Genomic DNA, 21,933 nt, shown 5'->3' with positions numbered 1-21,933 from the left:
GCTATGTCGATCGGGTGTCCACGCTAAGTTTGGTATCAATATGGTGGCCCTAGGGGAGCCAGGGGTCACCAGGTTGCACTAAGGAGGGGTGAACCGGCCCAGGCCGGAAACGGAGCAGGTCAAAACCCCCGTGCTGATCCGTAGTGGGATCGCGCCTGTGAATAGCCGGTGTAGAGCAGCCTGGATAATATAGTGAAACAGTCTTTAAAAAAAAAAAAAAAAAAGAGGTAAAGCTTCACTTTGCAAAGAATACCCAATCATGTGCAACGGAAAAAAAAACATCATATTTGCTAAAAGTGCACAGTCTATTTGCCTTTAGTAAATCAACCCCAGTGTCCCCAATATCATGAGCGATTTCTTTTAAGCACCCCAGTGGAGGGAGTACCAAGACACTACAATCTGCTGCTAACACCGGTTTCTCCATTTACAGAAAAGGCAGCTAGAAAAGTTAGACTTGTTAAAAACTCCCATACTAAAATCTCTAAAGGAAGGCAGTGTGACACTCCATGCACAGGTGTCCCCCAAAAATTGCGAAGATCCATTTTATTTGGACTGATCCTTTAAATTGTGTGGATAGAAAATCCACTTGACGCCACTTGCTAAACGCTAGACCTGAAACTTGATAAATTGGGGCTTTGAATGTCAAACCAGACAGAAATATAGAAGTATAACAAAAACAGTTACATGAGATTCCATAAATAAACATGACATTTATTTTGTGACACATTGCACCTCTGATGGGATGTAATAAGATTTGTTTTCCTCTGTGTGATCTTTGTCCTTCCAATAAGTAAGAGATACTTAGATCGCTCCCAGAGCACCTCTTTCCCAGAGAGGAGGCTGAATATGAGAAAGGCTGACTCCAAATGTAGGAATGTAACAATAACACAAATGACCAAGGCACTTGACACTTTTTGAAACTTCTGCACTATACTATATTACTATGTCAATGTCAGAAGAAATGTAACTCTAGTGGGGTACATCACAGAAGAACCGTATTTACCAAAATGTTCTGATGGCCTAGCAGTACATAAGGTAGTGGTGTTTAGAAGATTTTCGGGCTAAAATGTTGGTTTTGGGATATACTTGCTGTATAAGACTACCCCATTCATACTAGTCTGTCTGGAAGCTGAGGGGTAGCCAGAACAACCGCTGACATAAACAGTCTTTTTTCAGATCTCACTGTGCCATTACATTACATTACATGCCTCACTGTGCCATTACATGCCTCACGGTGCCATTGCCTACCTCACAGTGCCATTATACATGCCTCACTGTGCCATTAGGAACATGCCTCACGGTGCCATTAGGAACATGCCTCACTGTGCCATTAGGAACATGCCTCACTGTGCCATTAGGAACATGCCTCACTGTGCCATTAGGAACATGCCTCACTGTGCCATTCCATTCCCTGCCTCGATGATCTCCCTACCTTCTCCTGTATGCACATTATGTCAGACGGCAGCCATCCATGATTCAAAAGCCGTGCCTATCACGGAACAGCCTGGAGGAGGAGGCGCAGCTTTTGAATCATGGATGGCCACCGTCTGACCACAGGTACCCAGCATATAAGACGACCCCCGACTTTTGGGGCATTATTTTACATGCAAAAGATCGTCTTATACGCCGGAAAATACGGTATTTTATTGCACATTACCGCAATGCACTGATCTGATCGGGCATTTACACTCTGGCTCCATGCACACTGGGTTTAAAAAAATGTCTGTTCTCTTGGGAGTAAAAAACGCTCATATAGAGCACTGTTTGTACAAAGTTTAGAAGAGTTTAGGAGAGTTTTATGTTTTTTCTGCCAGTAAGCTCCAATCAGAAACGCAAACCAAATGTTTTTTTTCCCTGCCTCTTATGTTGAGCTCACAATATGCCTCCAAGGCCGCGTACACACGGTCGTTCCAAACCGATGAGAATGGTCCGACAGGCCATTTCCATCGGTTCACCGCTGAAGTGGTCTGATGGTCTGATGTGCGTACACACCATCGTTCCAAAAACAGATCTGGTCAGAACGCGGTGACGTCAAACACACGACGTGCTGAATAAAACGAAGTTCAATGCTTCCAAGCATGCGTCAACTTGATTCTGAGCATGCGCAGGTTTTTAACCGATGCTTTCTGTACTAACCATCGGTTTGGACCGATCGGGCAGCGGTCCATCGGTTCGATTTGAAGCATGTTTTAACATTTTGGACCGAAGGACAACAGACCGATGGGCTATACACACGGTCGGTTTGGACCGATGAAACTGAACCTCGGTCCATTCTCATCGGTTTTGTCCGACCGTGTGTACGTGGCCTAACTGTCCCAATGTGCATGGACACATAGGATAACATTGAGCCTTTTTCTACAGGCAGAACACAAAACTCCTGTAGAAGCAACGTTTTTTAAGCCAGTGTACATGCAGATGGCATCAGGCAGAAAAGCAATACTTTAATTTACTTTACAATCCCATCACCTGCAGCACATACTCTTCTCTCCCTTACCACCCTGTTCAAATGCCGGGAGCAGAAAAAGCCATCCTGTGTAAGCTGTGAGTCACTCAAGTCGTAGCTTACATGGGGCTATTCTTTGCAGGATACATGACACTTTGTTTTCTATTTGTGAAAAAGGGCAAGTATTTTAGGAACGTCATAAGACAAAATTGTATCTGCTAATTTGTGTGTTACACAGGCTAATTAAAAAAGTGTCTCTGGGCTGTTTTCAGCTGAGGCTTTACTGATGACAATTATTACTTGTGATGCTCATATATGTTTGTATCATTAGTGTGATGACATCATCATGTGTATGTGTCACAGGATCACTTCAACTATCACCACTATTCTATTGAGAAGTTTCCAAGGACAAGAAGTATAGTGCCCCCTACTCCTACAACTGGGATGAGGAGCTTTCATATATTCCTTCCAAGGAAAAGATGCATAGTGCCCCCAACCCCTAGAACTGAGAGGAGGAGCTTTTGCATATTTCTTCCAAGGACAGGAAGCATAGTGCCCCCCTATTTCTAGAACTGGGAGGAGGAGCTTTCACATATTCCTTCCAAGGAAAAGATGCATAGTGCCTAACTACTTCTAGAACTGAAAGGAGGAGCTTTCACATATTCCTTCCAAAGAAGAGATGCATAGTGCCCCCTACTCCTATAACTGAGAGGAGGAGCTGTTATATATTTCTTCCAAGGACAAGAAGCATAGTGCCCCCTATTCTTAGAACTGAGAGGAGGAGCTTGCTTTCAACATATTCCTTCCAAGGAAAAGATGCATAATGCCCCCCTACTCCTAGAACTGAGAGGAAGAGCGTTCATATATTCCTTCCAAAGAAGAGATGCATAGTGCTCCCTTCTCCTAGAATTGAGGGGAGAAGCTCTCACATATTCCTTTTAAAGAAGAGATGCATAGTGCCCCCTACTCCTACAACTGAAAAGAGGAGCTTTAACATATTCCTTCAAAAAGAGCTTCATAGTGCCCCCCTACTCCTAGAACAGAAAGAAGGAGCTTTCACAAATTCCTTACTCCAGTGACCCAGGAAACCATAGAGGAACTATGTCCTTCTTAAAGTAGAGTTCCACCCTGAAAAATAGTCCGTGGTGGGTCTTCTTCCTCTGTCCTCCTGCGGTATCTTCCTGTGAATGGGGCCCGCTGCCTTCTGGGAACTAAGTGTATCCCAGAGAGCAGCCGGCCGCACGGCTTCACTGCCTGTTTCTTACTGAGGATGGCGGCGCCGGGGGCTGCTAGCATCGAGGGATCGGACTTGGGGCAGCTGACATTGCGGGCGAGTAGGACAGGTAAGTGTCCTTATTAAAAGTCAGCAGCTACAGTGTTTCTAGCTGCTGACTTTAAAAATAAAAATTGCGAGTGGAACCCCCGCTTTAAAGGAAGTCCTTTCCGACTGCAGTGCCATTTCGAAAGAGCACCACCTGCAGTGGAGGAAGTAGACTGTACCTGCCTACACCCCAGTCTGCTTATAAATCTTTGGCTGGGAGAGACATTGCTGATGCGGTATAACTCCCTTGCATCTTGTTTCTGTGCTCAGTCTTGCCACAGTGTTTGACCTGTGACACAAAACTGTCTTCCACAACCTCACCTTAGTAGGCTGTTGCTCACCTATTTTCTAAGCCTCCTACACAGGTCTTTCTGTTTCAGTTAATGACTGTGTTTCAACTTACGAATGAAATTGATGATCATTAGCACCTGCTTGATATAATTGAATAATCACACACCTGACCCTGATCCTACAAAATTCCTGATTTTGTGCAAGTTTAAGAATTTATGTTGGTTTGAAGCCAAAGGTTCATTTCTGTTCATTCTGTTCATTTCTTTTGCATTTTTGAATTGATAAAAATAAACAGTTAAATTATATATATTTTTTTTTTGTTCATAAATATTTTTATTGTTTACGAAAAAAAGAAAATTAGTACAAAACATATACGGTATATATAGTACATAAAAAATATCATATTAAAATATATAGAAATAAATTAACAGTTATAAAAGGGAGTAAGTATTAATCGAAAAAAGGTAAATAACAAATGTATAAGGCCTCATACACACGACCGAGGAACTCGTCGGAAAAGACACATAGTTTTCCTCGACGAGTTCCTTGTTAGGCTTGTCGAGAAACTCGACAAGCTTGCTTTGCGTACACACTGTCAAGACAAAATCTCCTCGTTCTCAAACGCGGTGACATACAACACATACAACGGCAGGGGAAGTTCGATTCCACTGGCACAACTCTTGGGGCTGGTTTTGCTAATCTCATGTGTTTGCGTGTTAAGTAAAAGTTTGTTAAGAGACGATTTGCACTTTTCAGTCTGTTACAGCTTGAAAAATGTGTTATCTCCATTACAAATGCTACTTTTACTCCCGTTTCATACTTTATTCTGAGCAAGCGCGGGTTTCTTAGCATACACACGCTCGAGTTTCTCGTCGAAAACCAGCCCGACGAGGAACACGACGAGCAAATTCAGACTCCCGTCAAGGAAACTTGCTCTCTTTTTTGCTCATCGAGTTCCTCGACAGTTTCATCGATGAAAAACATATACACGACCGGTTTCCTCTGCAAAAAAGCTCTCTCAGCAAGTTTCTTGATGGATTCTGCCGAGGAAACTGGTCGTGTGTACAAGGCCTCAGAGTTGTTAAAGATATATCATTAACGTAAAATGGATCTATCAAATTCCTGTGGTAAATAATATGTAATCCAAGGGGATCATGCTTTCTCAAATGTGTCTAAATCATCACAAACAATAGTAGCAAATTTTTCATTGGACATAAACCAATACCAATACCCACTTTACCAATACCCTCTTCCGTCTTTTGAAAATGTTATTCACTGCTGCTAAACAAACCTTGGCAAAAACATGTTGGTCTTCTACTCCAAACTCCACTTCGGTCAGAAACAAAATTAATTGGTTTATGTCCAAAATATATATATTTTTTAAAGCATTCTTACTTTACAGCATTTCTTCATACCTGCCTAAAACGTTTGCACAGTACTGTATTTACTCATGTACATTGGTATTATGGTCCCCACTGCCTCTGAACCAAATGTGTACTATTCTGATACATATTCCAATACATTCTCAAAGCACCACAAGACAGTCACGAGTCTCCAGTCTCCCCAAACCCCTCTGCACACATTCCCCAGGACTGAAGAAGCTTTAACAAAAGCCACTTTATCTGCGTTGTCCTATTAGTCAATACACGCAAAGACTCTGTGGAGCGTTATGGCAATGTCTTTCTGTCAGACTTACTTATGTGAAGAAAAAGCAGGCCTTAAAGGAACAAAATATAATCCTTTTGTGGCAAAGCTCTGCATATTTCATAACCCAACAGTTTTTATTATTGCTAATGAGATACAGTAAATGAGACTAAGTCTACTCTTAGCTTTTCTGTTTCCAAAACAAAAAAAAAACACGAAGTTTGGGAGTTTAAAAGAACAAATCCAATAAGAATTGAACATGTTCCTTGGCGTAAAATTGATATCTGGAAGAAGAAATCTGTAGTTTGGGAAAGGATTGTAAAATGAGACACAGGGATGATAAGCAGTGAACATTTCATAATGGACTGTATCAAATTCTACATCTGGATAGGTCATTTTCTTCCAACTTTACTCTTTACTGTAAAGATTACCAGCAGGGATAACTGGGTGTTAATGCACACAATTTATCATCTGTATCAAATAAAAGGCAGCTGATTAATCAAACTCATGTCAGTGTCCCAAAACATTACGGGAGGTAGATTTATTACTTATTACATGGCAGATATCCTTGAAGGGTAAAGTTACACAAATATTTTCATAGGAAAGTACGTATGTCTTTGTCAAAAGCATACAGGACCCATCCAACAGTTTAGAGAGGGCACTAAATGGGAAAATGAACTGGGCAGTTATCAAAATATAGTGCAAGGAATTAGATTATGCTGTAGACCATGGCAACCAAAGAGATCAGTTTTGGAAGCTGATCTGTGATTGGTTAATAGAGGTTGCTTTACTGAATTCCCTTTTGATTTCCCTTTACCAATCACGTCAAGTATGAATTCCATTTTGTAATGTGTTATTGAAAAGTCTAAAATGGAGTACACATATTAAGAAAATCGGGCCATCTTTACTGTAAAAAAAAAGAAAATCGGGCCAATGATTGCCCAGTTTTTCCTAATGCTTCACAGCAGTTCGAAACCGAGGATGGAGATAATGTACTAAAACTCTCATACGACAAAGGATTTTTTTGATTGCTAATTGTTTTTGATCATGCACAGTCTTTCGTATCTGATTTTTCTTGTATGAAAACAGTACACATTAAATGAAAATCATTACTTCTGTTCACGGTACGAGAAAAAATTGTCCCTTTAGAAATTTTAATTTGGAAAGTCTAAATGGGATGTTGAAAGTTGTGTACACACTATGCGAAAATTTAACGATCGTTCCTCATACAGATTTTCTCTTCCATTTTCTTATAGTGTGTACCCAGCTAAACAAGAATTTACAATCACTTTAAGAGCCCATTTAAGCTAACCATAGATGGATGATAATTTGGTAAGTTCGGCAGGGACAGGCCACATTTAGATCCATATGTGGCAGCTCCCACTTGACAGAAGTTGATCAAACGATCGTCTATTGTCAAACAGGCTCCATGGAAAATCTTTCCTAATCAACATTTGCAGCCAAGTGTCTGCAGGGGTTGATCAATGTGTAACGAGAGAGGAGAGTACCTGTTGTCAGAATACAATGTCTCAGCGTGGAGAATTCCTCCATCCATTTCGATTGTGTGGGTGGAGGAATATGTTAATATTTTTCGTTCAGCCTGCTGGTCTAATGGAACAAAAAACATCCATTTATGGCCAGCTTTACACTGTTGCTAAAATGCATGTGTCCAACTTTGTATCCTTTCTGTTTTTACCATGGGACAAGAAGTGAAGGGAAATCCCCCAACTGTACACATATGGCAAAAAAAATGTGGGGTTTTGCCCTTTGTTCTATTTTATCATTCTGTACCCGAGTTTGGAAACTTGGAATTTCCATCACTCAATAGTAATACAAATTGCAGCTTCTAAACATTTTCAATCAATTTTAGTAAAAATGTTTTTTTATTATTATTTACCGTACACTCATTGGGTTTAATTCATTAAAGGAATATGGGCTGTTCACCTAGTACAGGGTTCTTCAAACTACGGCCTTCCAGGTGTTCAGGAACTACAATTCCCATCATGCCTAGTCATGTCTGTGAATGTCAGAGTTTTCCAATGCCTCATGGGAAGTGTAGTTCCGCAACAGCTGGAGGGCCGTAGTTTGAGGATCCCTGACCTAGTAAAGTGAATGCGATGAACACGGTGAAGCTGTATTCACTATGAATATCCAATCATGTGCTTGAAAATAAAAAAAATGAATTACCCTTGCACATGATTGGGTAATTAAAGTGAGCATAGAGTCACCTTTTTTTTACTAACATTTACTTTTCAAATTGGAAAAGTGAATAGAGTGAAACAAACCTAATGTTTTAAGGGTACACAGGTTCGCTGATTCAGTGAAAACAAATCACATATACACTAGCAAGTGTCTTGTAGAAGTTCAAAAGAAAACTTCACTGTACCAGATTCTGGGTTTCGAGAAAGAAGCCACACTCTACGGATGTCGCAGCAGAAAATTTTGCTCAATGAAACAGGCTTCCAAAACAGTCTCTGCCTTAAAGCAGAAGTAAACCCATCTATTTGATAGTTTAAAAAAACAGTTAACATTCCCGGCATGCCGGAAATGCTAGATGTCACATTTGCTTGTGCTCTCAACCAAACTGTCAAACCATCCAATGGCTGGTTTCATAACTGATCACATGTGCAGCATCGTGGCAGATGCAGATTAAACAGAGGCCAAGATGGCAGCTTCCTTGGCTGAAAACAATAGGAGGGTTTACTTCCACTTTAAGACATGACGCGTTTCACCCCAATCAGGCTCATTCATTGAGGAATTATGCTGAGTTCATACAGTAGTTTATCAGCAGTGTCCTCCTCCAGTGATAATTCAAACAGTTTGAATTTTTATTTTTGACTTTGGGCAAAATCCAGTAATAGCATAGGTATAATTTTCTGACACTAGTATGTGGTCTGGAACTCAGAAATTGATTTAATTCTGTTCCAGTGTATAAGATAACACTAACAGCTATCAACTCATTTTCAAAGTTGGACATTTTCTGTGGCTAGAGCAAGAGCTTCCAACTATCATACCCCCATACATGGCCTGACCTTGTCCAATCATCCTAAGCAATGCTCAGACCCTGAGATCTGGTTGCAGTGCTATTATGCATGAAGGTACAAGTTAATTCAATTTACTTGGGGTAGGGTCAGATAAATAATAGATCAATGTAAAATAATATCGCTTTAGACACCCACCTCCTTTTTGCCTCTGTAGATCTGATACCACAAAGTTATGCACTATAAGAAACTAGTAAATATTCCAAAGCCTGTCATAAATTTGGCAGTATATAGATGATGACACAATAGAAAATAACAATGCTTGTGTACTTGTGGCAGCTTCTGGCATTCCCAGGTTATGGAAACTTCTATGCATTTACTCTTCAAGCTAGTGGCGTGTATGTCTGCGCCCAATTCACCGGCATCCAACTTGATAAAAGCAGGAATGCATATCAAGAATATTAACCATAATCTGACGCTTTCTCAGACAGACATTGTATTCATTAATCTGTATTTTGCCTTAAGCCATCGTGATTTCACCACTTACTCTTCCAAAGCTTCAAAATCAGTTTCCTTAGAGAAGACAGCTCCGGTCAAGGGGAATTTACACAACCTTCCTACATCAAACAGTTCCACTGGCTGCATCTAGTTGTAGACAAAGAGCGCAAAGATGTTTTCTTTATATACAGATGCTGCTTCCAGCGTAGAGCGGAACCGCAGTTTTCTACTATTTAAAGAGGCAGCCTTGCACTAAACAGAAGCAATCCAAGGACAGTGGCATAGAGTATGGTTTAAATAAGATGCAGCTTCTGTTTTAATACTAATATAAAATATACATTTTTAGATTATTATAATATCAGACTATTAAATAAAATGTGTTTATTATTTTATGTATTGTAGAAGGAATACTAAAACAAAATCCAACAATCCATAATAATAATACTAAGAACAATGATATTATTATTTTTAATATTATTGTTGTTCTTTTTATTACGTTGGTAATAATAATAATAACTAATTAGATATAGATATATCTATATCTATATATATATATATATATATATATATATATATATATATAGATAGATAGATAGATAGATAGATAGATAGATAGATAGATAGATATATAGATATTTATATATCTATATATAGATATCTATATATCTATATATAGATATCTATATATAGATATATCTATATATACTGTATATATATAGATATATCTATATAAATATATAGAGATATCAATATATATATATATATAGATATATATAGACAAATATCTACATTGTTATCATTGCAATTCGTGACTGTACTATTCTTTCGGCTCATTGTATAGTTACCAATTAATTGTTAATCAATTTACAGATATTCTCCTGATGAAGCGGCAATAGACCGCAAAACTAGTTGAGATGTTTTCAGTGACCCTCAATCCCACTGTGATTCTCCCCTTTTGGGGGCCATTATACTGGTGATATGTATGGATTGTCACTATGCTTTTAAATTATACATGATTATGTGTGTTTTATTGATTTTGAATTAATAAAAATTCCATATATTGTTCTATATATGTGTGTCTACACTTGGCCCTACCTACCTATCTGTACCGTAATAGTCCAATTGCCCCTGTTCCTTGTTTTTTTTTTTGTTTTGGGACCAAAACTCCGATCTCCACACGTCTAAATTTTCTGGATGATGGTACTATTAATTACAGTACACTACATATATATTTTTAGAGGCTATATCTAAATTTTATTAATATACGCATACATATATAAATAAAATGTTAATTTTACAAATTGAAATTACTTTGACCGAGATACCATGGAATGTTTCTTCCTCATAAAGTTTGGTATCATATGTTCTGTATTGTTTCTATTGTTTTGTACTAATAATGATGTTGTTTTTGTTAAACACAATTTAAAAAAAAATACACTTTAAGGAATTCTAGTTCACACAAAAACATTTTTTTTGGGTAAAATATAAAAGATGATGTTATGCCAAGTAAATATGTACCTAAACATCCACGGTTTAAAATTGCATACGCCCATAGAACAGCGCCAAACTACGGTACCTAAAAATTTCCATAGCCTTTACAGATTTCCAAATTAGGTCTATACAAGAGCTAGAATTATTGCTCTCAGTCTGACGTTCATAGTGATATCCCACATGTGTGGTATGAACACTGTTTACATATGCGTGCAGGACATCTGTATGCTTTTGCCCTAAAAAGATAAATGATTTGGTAATTTATTTTATTTCAATTAAAAAATTTTAATCATCACTTTTATTGCTATTACATGGGATGAAACCGCCGGCTTCAGTCCTGGCTTCCCGGTGAGATGGGAGAGCCTGGAAAATCACACCACTTGTAAAAGCAATTCAACGACTATTTAGCTGCTGGGATCACTTGTATTTTTAAAGAGCATCACCGGCAATAAAAAAAAAGATACTAGGATAATGCCTGTAGCGTCAGGCATCATCCTGGTCTCCCCACTGAAACCCAGGATGTCACATGACATCCTACGGGCAGGAAGTGCTTAAAGTGGTTGTAAACCCACTTTTTGACTTTTACCTACAGGTAAGCCTATAATAAGGCTTACCTGTAGGTATAAAGAATATCTCCTAAACCTGTACGGTTTAGGAGATATTCCCCTCGCAATGCGAGGACAGTAAAATGATAGAATCTTTCTAACAGAGACACAAACAGCAATAAAAGTACATTTTGTAAGAATGCCTGAAAAGATTTGCAATCTCTGCTGGGTTCTTATAGCTGTTTTGCCTTGTACACATGATCGGATTTTTACCGTTTCACCGATAATCCGACCGTTTGTACGCTCCATCGGACATTTGTTGTCAAAATTTCCGACAACAAATTTTTTATAAGATGCTCTCAGACTTTCTGACAACAAATGTGTGCCGTCAGATTATCCGATCGTCTGCACATCAGAATAAAATCCAAAGTACAAACACGCATGCTCCGAACCAATTCTAACCATCTGACAACATTAGCAGAAGTTGCCCAAAGGGTGGCGCTAAAGAGCTGAAAAACAATGTAGTTTCATGTATGTTGGCTGAAAAAGTTCTGCCGTCTGTATGCATACCAAGTTCACGGCCAACACACTTCGCACAAAATTCCACGGATTTGTCCAATGGAAAACTGATCGTGTGTATGAGGCATTGGAGTCCCCCAGTCACCACACAAGAAGTGAAGCTATATACTCCAGTGGGGACATGGACAGCAATGGAGGTCTAACAGAGGTTCAAGCCCTTTCACTGCTCCTTTCAAAGCTAAAATAAATGTACAGGCTTTGGTTCCACCTGTAGTTGTCAGTTTTCTTGGATCAATACTGTTAGGCCTCGTACACACAGGCCAGAATCTCGTCAGGAAAAAAACATTGAATCTCATGCCGCCCGAGTGTACACACAGTCCTTTCAAAAGAACCGTGGTTCTTTTGAAAGGCAAGAATGTGGTGACCTCATCGCGTACGACGAGCATGCGCTCGTCACATTTGATGCCATCGCTGCCATCTTGCTTCATCCTACCTATGCCGTGGAAGCTACAGCGCATGCGTCAAAGTCATTTCGAGCATGCGCGGGTTTCCTAGGCGACAGGTAAGTATACACACTCTCGGGTTTCTTGTCGGGGAAACAGGCCGACAAGAATCTCAACGAGAAAATAGAGAGCAGGATCTCTATTTTTCTCTTCGAGATTCTGGCCAGATTTCCAGACGGGAAACCTGAAAGCCTCGTACACACGCTCGATTTAGAGGCTTTAGGCTCTATTCCTGTTTACATTTTCACAAAACAATTGTACATTTGGATTTGCATATTTTTTTTTTCTTTCATTTTTAGTTTGCGCTTTCTAAAAAGGGAGCATACTGCTGATTAAGAATTGCAGACATCTTTTAGAAAAGTCTAAGAGGCAGAGAACAAATGGTTGGAATTCTGCATGGCGGGTAAAGCGTTAAGACATCAGGCAGCCGATTATGCATGGTACTCGCAGCAAATCTGCTGGAATCTATGACCAATAAACCAAGATAACTGTTAAACAATGATGCTGCTGTTTACCTTGTTATAAAGATAATTGATTTGGGAATGTAAAAATTTGTGCTTTTTAGGCAAATATAACTGAACATGTCTGGAGGGTGTTTTCAGAGTAAATGAACTCTAGGAAACTAACATCAAGTAATGTATGATGTGTTCTAAAAGCCGATAAACATTGCAACGTATACTGATTTACAGGGGTGACATTTTAGACATACTTCCTTTTTTTCTGATTTGTGCAACTGGTTATTTAATATTAAAGTGAAACTCCACTGAAAGAAAAAAAAACAAGAAGTTATTGTACACGTTCATTTTAGCAGGCTTCAGAGCATATCTATACCTGTAATGCCACGTATACACAATCGGAAATTCCGACAAGAAAACTGTGGATTTTTTTTCCGACTGAATCTAGGCTCAAACTTGTGTTGCATATACATGGTCACACAAATGTTGTCTGAAATTCCGACCGTGAAGAACGCAGTCACATACAACACTACAACGAGCCGAGAAAGTTCAATGGTTCCGAGCATGCGTCTAATTGATTCAGCGTATGCATGTTTTTTCTACGTCAAAATTGCATACAGACGATCAGAATTTCCGACAAGAACCAGCTCTCAAATTTTTGCTGTCAGAAATTCCGACAGAAAAAGTCAGATGGAGCCTACACACGGTCAGAATTTCCGACCAAAGGTCACATCGAACTTTTCTTGTTGGAAATTCAGATCGTGTGTACGCAGCATTATAGAGATGGATAAGGGAGAATGGGGCCCTGGAAAAGGTAGCAACATTGCCCTCCTCCATTCTATAGTTTGACCTTGATAAAGTTTGTAATAGGCACACAGAAGTCATCCCATTTACATTGTCTCTACTGGTATGACCCCTTTAGACACAAGCTACAAACAAGTGTATCAATCCTTTTGAAGGAATGGGAAGGTACATAGCTGTGATCCATTTTGGTATGTCCCAGTTTAGTGCAGGAGCAAAAAGGTGGTAGCTGGACCTCCTAGACCTCCACCCCACAATAGGCTCCCAAATAGGCTGCCTTGTGATGATCCAGCTCTGAATTGCATCTGTACTAAGACTTGGTATTCGGGTAAATTTCTCAAACAGACTTCTAGAGTGTGCTATAATAGAAAAACATTCAGTCCTAGTGTTGTCCAAATAGGAAAATTGAATTTTTACATCCCTGTACTATCAACAACCAATAAATCACCAGAGATAAAAGGCTCATTAGTCATTACATCTCTCTCTTCATTCTCATGATTTATCATAATCGTAATACACTTCATAACTAATCATCCCCCAGATCTCCATCTACTATACAACACAGGCCCACCCTGATACTCAGGGCTGGAGACAACCAAAATATGCCATTTTCAACCTCACTCCCTGGCCTGCATACAGTATATTACTGTTCAAATTGATTATGTTATTCAATTCAACTTGGTGCCACCCCATGGCTAGGGCATCATTTGCCCAACAAACCTCGAACATTTTATTCTAAAGTAATTGCTCTCCATGTTGCACTATTGTTAAGATTGTTTTCACTTCAGTTTTAAAGAAGGATGATTGTAGCAATCTTCTTATGCCACAAATTCTTCTGTGACATGTTAAATGTATTTTGATTGTGCCAATCATGTTATACTACAAATTTTATTGAAACATGTTCATTGTCTTCTTCTCATTTCCTCTCCAATAAAATATTTGAACATGTTCATTGTATTCTTTTTACGTCCTCTCCAATAAAATATTTGAACAAGCAAAGGTTCACTACAGCAAACTTTAAAGAGGAACTTCACCCTAAACTGTAACTTTCACTTTTAAGAATCCTCCAGGCTCCACTAACAATACTGGAGGTTTATTTATTTTAAGCAATTCCACCAGAAGTTGGCCCCCTCCACTCCCTGCAACCTCTTAAAGCACGTTACAGTTCCCAAGAGGCTGCAGGACCAATCACAAAGCGCAGCACGAGGTGCGCGTGTGCGGTGGGAAGCTGGCTGTGACGCTGCAAGGGGTCACAGCTCTCTTTCCACAGTAGACATGCCAGCGCTGGGGACGCAAAGAACGGCAAACAACTCGGTGAGGACACCGCTGGATCCCTGGACAGTTAAGTGTCCTTATATTAAAAGTCAACAGCTACAGTATTTGTAGCTGCTGACTTTAAAAAAATAAAATTCTAGAGACTGAAGATCCTGTTTAAGTCAGTGCTGAGGTTTTCTAAAATGTTACCTCTGGATCTGTTCAGACTTTTGGCGAGTGCTAAGGCGTTTTTTGGGAGTTTTAGCAAATCATAGCTGCTGGCTGCAGATTGAAATGAAAAGGTTGTTTTTTACATTAAGGTGGAGTTCCAGGGACGTAACTGCCCCAAGAAGTTTGACAAGATCTGGGGGGATTGGGTGGCGGCCAGGAGACTGACGTTCTGAGGTATCTGGGTCTAGTTGTATGCCCCCTTTTCCTCCGGGGTGGTCATGGCATTCCCCTACTCATTCTGGGTCTGGTGAACGGGTTGGTGGAGCCCTCGCGCTTAGGTTTTGGCAATCATTCAATGTTCAGGACTCACTGTGGCTATACGGTGTAATGTATGCTGTGATTATTTGGCTATCATGCTTGGCCTGCTGGATGGGATGTGACCCCCTCCCTTTCTTTCTCTCCCCCCCCTCCTTTTCTCTCCCCCCCCTCCCTCCCCCCTCCCCCTCCCCCCTTCCTTCCTTCCTTTCTTTTCTTCCTCCTTCCCTTTATTTTTTGTTTTCCCTCTCTCATTCGGACAAGCTAACACGATGTATTATACTGAAGATGGCTATCCTTGCACTGTCTGTAACAACTGTTTAGAGTCTTGCGGCCCTGTGTGTACCGTTTGGCCTGTATAAGCATGTAATCATCTGATTTTCTTCAATAAATATTCCTTCTGTTAAAAAAAAAAAAGGTGGAGTTCCACCCTAATTTGCATTCACATCTGCATTTGTTGCCGATCGCTTCACATTTTTGGACAGTGTATTTTTTTTAACATATAGTATTTTTCTTTTGTTGAAAATGCTCCACTTCCGTCCATCTGCGCCATGGCAAGGTACGTCACATGCTTTTCCCATTGGCTCCTGGGAAATCAGTGTAATCAATCCCCGGAGTCAATGGGCATCCTCCACTGCTAGCATTGCGTTATTTGTAAATCAAAAATTACATGATGCTAGGTAGAGGTAGGCGCCATTGCTACAGCAACCTGCTTTACACAAGTCTGAGATCGTGAGGTGCTTGCTGGGTAGCCAGCAGCACCCAATCCTGGAAGAGACTCCTAGCGGCTTCAGATGCCCACACTCAGGATTGACGCTTGCTGCATGAGGAGAGTACAGTGAGTACCAATACTTTTACTAACATAGAAAACAAACAAACAAAAAAATATATATATATACATTAGGGCTGCAGAAATGAATGATTAATTCCTCGATTAATCGTTATTTTTTTTGATCGATCAAAATTCTTTTGATCAGTACTAGTGATGCAACGCATCATAAATGATCCGTGATTCACTTGAACGCTTCCTTTTTGATCCATGGTGTGCTGGCAAACATTTTCCTTATGACTTTTTGAACCAGTTCCCTGCTGGTTATTGCTGCAGCACCCAAACCCTTGGAAGCTTTTCCAGGAACGTGTGTGATGGGAAAATGGAATAGTACTAGTAGTAAAGCATCAGTGGAGACACCTTTTTCCCATGATAATTCCTACAGGGGCGAATTTACCTTCCTAGGGGTAGATTTCCTTTCACTTCCTGTCTCCCTGCATTAGTAAGTAGGAGTAGTTTGTAAGTCAGATGTTTGTAACCCAGGGAACGGCCATTGCCTGACCATAGTCATATTGCTGCTTACAAATGCACATTTATTAAGTTGGGTATTTTTTTAACTGCAGGTAGTGCCTTGCTTGCTTTGGGGCTCCAAAACAAGTGAAGAACTATTCATGTCTGTGAATGACAAAAAAGTGCCAGAAAGAGGAGAATCCAATAGCATAACCTGTCAAATTCATATGACTGGCTTTTCCCCCAAACACGGAGTGTCCTCTACATCAGTAAACAAAAAACACTCTGTAGGACACCATAGGCTCATTAACCCAGCCTGAATTTTATGAAAAAAAAATAATAAAATGCTGCGAGCGGGGTGAAGTAGGCCCTGTGGTGTCCAACTAAGAACAGAAAGCAATATCCACTTTCTGTTATAAATGGGCCCCATAGTGATAAAACAGTGATATGCTGTTACCTGGAGGATTACCTGCCTTTTATGTAAAAGCACGTAACAGCACATCATATTTTAGCTTTGTAATTCCAACTGGAACTGCACCATTGAGCATTTATTGTTGTTTGCTTGCAAAAGTAACTGTTGTAGAACACAATACTTCCTTCCTGCTAATATACTGTAAAATGTGCCTTATGTTAATTTATCTACAGTCAAATGTAATCACTACATACAGCACCTTACACGAGGAAGCATCTTTAGAGTAACGGCAGGTGGTAAACATGAGCCTACATGGCTGTAAAAGTTCTGAAATATGTTCCAGACAGATATCAGGGAGTGTCAGTGTGGAGCCACAACTGGCGGCGAGGACTGATACGGCACACACTCACTAACAGGATTATCAATTTTCCCCTTGTTTACATCATATTTCTTTGCCTTTGTTGTCATCAGTTCTAAGGCCAGGTGTGGACTTGCGTTTGCCTCCTGCGGCTGGATCACATGACTTCAACTATAAGAAAAATAATGCAATTGATCATAATGTAGGATGGATATGCAATACATCGGATCAATAACTTCAAAGTAAACATTTATTTTTAAACCAAATTGCCATAATCTTCCTCCTAAAAATTAAAAACATTACCATGACCATAGTGATCACAGAATGGGCCAATGTGCAAGCACGATCTGGCTGCCCTCCAATTGTTTTGGCTCCAAGTTTCCTTCTAAACAAGTATGCTCAAATCTCATAGATGTGGATGCCAATTCAATGGAGGAGGGAGAGTGGAGGATTTGGGAGGAGCAGGCAGCAGTTCTTGGGCTGTTTATCATGGGAGTATAGCTATCTGACAAGGATTGTTAACAAGTTCAAACACTATTTCCCCTAGCTATTGGTTACGTTTTTTTAACCCACCCAGACACTATTTCCTTATGAGACCTCTTAACCAAATATGTTTGCTATTGTCCAGATTGTTGCAGTAAACATGGCCATTGTTAAAAAATGATCTAGCAAAGGCACTTTTTTATGATATTACCCTAATACTTGCCTACCTAATGCCTACCTAATGGAAAATGATTTGAGGATTTCCATCAGTGGATAACACTATAGTGTAATGCTAATACAGGGACTTCTGAAAATAGAAAAAAAAAATTTGGGATGGAAACTCCACTTTAATGAAATACCATACACTCAAACAAAACAGTGTAATGCCAGTCATTGTGCAAATATAAAAAAAATAGGTACATAAAAAAATTACAATATCAGAGGAATCTTGTGAGCAACTGATACAATCAACTAATGCGGATACATAAGCTAAGCAAACAACACTTCACACACTTCCACATCAATGTGCAGTATGAAATAAAACTGTTAAATGTGCTGCGCTTTAAGGTAATAAACTAAAAGGGGTTGTAAAGGAAACATTTTTTTTCCCTAAATAGCTTCCTTTACCTTAGTACAGTCCTCCTTCACTTACCTCATCCTTCCATTTTGCTTTTAAATGTCCTTTTTTCTTATTAATGTTCCTTATTTCTTCTGAGAAATGCTGTTCTTCTGTCTGTAACTACACACCGTAATGCAAGGCTTTCTTCCTGGTGTGGAGAAAGTCTCTTGAGGGGGGAGGGGGCGAGCAGGCAAGTCAGGACACTCTCTACTTTGCAGATAGAGAAAGGAGCTGTGTGTTAGTGGGCGTCCTGACACTCCTGCTCGCCCCCTCAAGAGGCTTTCTCCACACCAGGAAGAAAGCCTCGCATTACGGTGTTGAGTTACAGACAGAAGAACAGGAAGTGAGCATTTCTCAGAAGAAATAAGGACATTTAAAAGCAAAATCGAAGGATGAGGTAAGTGAAGGAGGACTGCACTAAGGTAAAGGAAGCTATTTAGGGGAAACAATGTTTTCCTTTACAACCCCTTTAACAGAAAATAAACCCTGATATGACATACATGTAATACAACTATTTAATACATTTTCTTTCCTCATATTCATCCATCTACATAATGCAGCTTGTTGTATATAAATATAAAGTGCTCAATAAAATAAATATATGCGCTCAAAGAAATTAATAAAGTGTAGTGCCAAATAAGTGAAAAAGAATGTGCTTCACGTGACTTCCTGCAACGTAACACGTAGGGGTGGGCGAAAAGTCTAACGTGATGCTTAGACACAGATTGGAGCAGCACAGAGTTATTGCAGTCCTGTGGATATGTAAAACTGTATATAGCTGGTGTAATGGAGCACCCAACAAATGTCAGTGGTATATATATTGTATATATATTGTTTAATAAAGTATGTGGTTTTAAGGATTTAAGCACTCTGGAGTTCCTTTTCTTGCATATAATTACTGGGTAACCGCTGGTACTGGGGAGCACAAAGATGTATATTAGACACATACTATATTTTCTGTTAAGTTCATTACCTTATAGCACAGCACATTTAACAGTTTTATTTAAAAAAAATTACAAGACTGTGACTATGGTGCCATACTGACGAAACATGTTGGCCATGGTTTGGAGTGATCTTGGAGAGAGTTACCTGTGAGCTTGCTGAGCAATTGGAAAGATGCAGCTGCCTTACAGAAGCACAAGTCTGTGAAAAAGTCCACATCTAAAGTTGTATCCAATGAGTAAATTTATATTAACGGAAAAAAACGTGTTTTGTCACTATGATACCATAGTGTGAAAACACGTTGGCTGTGGTCTTGCTATACTGAGCAATTGGACAGATGCATCTGTTTATACAAGCAGCAGTGCCACATTGTTTTTAAAGTAATACTGTATATCGGTTTCTTCCTTTCATGTCAGTGTAATTCATATTTGCTTCTAAAAAAAACTATTACGGTAAGCACTATGTTTGTTCTCTGTCCCCCCTGAGCATTGATAAAATCCCAAACTACATGGGCTACCTGTGTTTGCTGGATTGATTATGTGGGGGACATGTTGATAATAATCTATACACAGATCTTGCCTACCATTATCAGCCTGGGAAGTGAGGTTTTTCTGTTACTGCACATTTCCTCACTGGATACAACTTTACAGTATGTACACATTGCTACAATTGCTTTTATTACTACACTGCGTATTGTTATTCTCGCATTTTGTCCTGTTCCAAGTCAAAAGGCAGAATTCACCACTAGTTAGAGTCAGTGCTTGGATATTTAGTTTTGGACTAGTACCAAAATCTTAATTTTATCTAACCTTGTTATATACAGTGGGGGTTATTTACGAAAGGCAAATCCACTTTGTACTACAAGTGCAAACTACAAGTGCAAAGTGCACTTGAAATTGCACTAAAAGTGCATTTGGAAGTGCAGTCGCTGTAGATCTGAGGGGTAGATCTGAAATCAGGGGAAGCTCTGCTGATTTTATTATCCAATCATGTGCAAGCTAAAATGTTGTTTTTTATTTTCCTTGCTTGTCCCCCTCGAATCTACAGCGATTGCACTTCCAAGTGTACTTTCAGTGCAATTTTAAGTGCACTTTACACTTGTAGTTTTCACTTGCAGTGCAAATTGGATTTACCTTTAGTAAATAACCCCCTGTATGTTAGTAATTTCTTATTACAAAGGGCTTTTTGATGCTCCGTTTAGGTGAGGGGTTCTTGAGCACTGTATTCTTCATGGATGTGTCATCACATATACGGGCTCATTTATTTGCCTTTTAGAATGTTTAGTACAGAAGGCCTTCATCCTGATAAGAGTGTCACCAATTTTTAACATTTTAAAGGTGGCCTGACTCACACAACATCACTTTACGTATATTAAAGGGGTTGTAAAGGTTTGTTTTTTATTTTCCAAAATAGGTACCTTTAAGCTAGTGCATTGTTGGTTCACTTACCTTTTCCTTCGATTTCCCTAAATTTTTCCCTAAATGTTTTTTTTTCTTCGTTTCCTTTTTCTGAATTTCTCACTTCCTGTTCATCCTCAGTAAGCTGTTTTGTCTGACTAACCCCCAGCCAGATGATGGGGGCAAGCTTACTGAGGAGAAACAGGAAGTGAGAAAGAAAAAATACATTTAGAAGGAAAATCGAAGGAAAAGGTAAGTGAACCAACAATGCACTAGCTTAAAGGAACCTATTTAGAAAATAAAAAACAAACCTTTACAACCCCTTTAAGCTTGGTGAGCCTAGATGCTGATAAGTGAACGCTTTCTATTTCTTTGGTACATAACCCCAAGGGTTGAAAGCCATCAACAAAAAACAAGCAAAGGAAGAGATATTATTAGGCGCAACAAAGGTCCATTAGATACTAGGAAGGAAGCAGATAGTTTGCTTTAAACAACAGTGTACTGGTAAAAATAAGTGATAAGTGAGAAGAAAATAAATACTGTATTTGTTGGCGTATAACACTCACCTTTTTACCTTTTTTTGAAAATAGAGGGTAAACTGTGCCTGCGTGTTATACGCAGGGGGCGGTGGAACGTTTTTTCCCTGAAACTTCCCTCTTAAAGTTAGGGTGCGTGTTATACACCTGTGCGTGTTATACGCCGATAAATACAGTAATAAGTCAATATTGTGAGTGCCCAACTCAACACTAAAGTTGAGATTTTCTATTCAAGGAATCTTTAGAGAAAAGCAGATCATGTTGCACATTTACTGTATGTATTTATTGCTCATAGAGGTGTACAGTATAGCTAACACATTTCAGTGAAATTAAAGTGTCCCCTTTATCAAGGCTGTTTGTATGGAACCAGTGTCCCTAAGGTAAGTTAAAGAAGTTTAGAATCTCTGCAGCTAACATATTAAAACTCTCTCAGGTTCAAATATTTTAGGCAAATGTGTTATTTTTTCTATATGATCGATTTTGAATAGTTTTTCTCACATCAGGAAAGAGCCTGGAATTAGGGGCACTGGAATTGTATGGAAATGTGTTGGCTATGTATCTCTGTGAACAATAAACAAATCAATCATCAAGACAAATTTGCTTCTAAGGCCCCGTACACACGACCGAGTTTCTCAGCAGAATTCAGACAGAAACTCGATCGGAGCCGTATTCTGC

This window comes from Rana temporaria, chromosome 4 (genome assembly GCF_905171775.1).
Source record: "Rana temporaria chromosome 4, aRanTem1.1, whole genome shotgun sequence".
NCBI classification, from domain to species: domain Eukaryota; kingdom Metazoa; phylum Chordata; class Amphibia; order Anura; family Ranidae; genus Rana; species Rana temporaria.
This window is presented reverse-complemented; position numbering follows the sequence as displayed.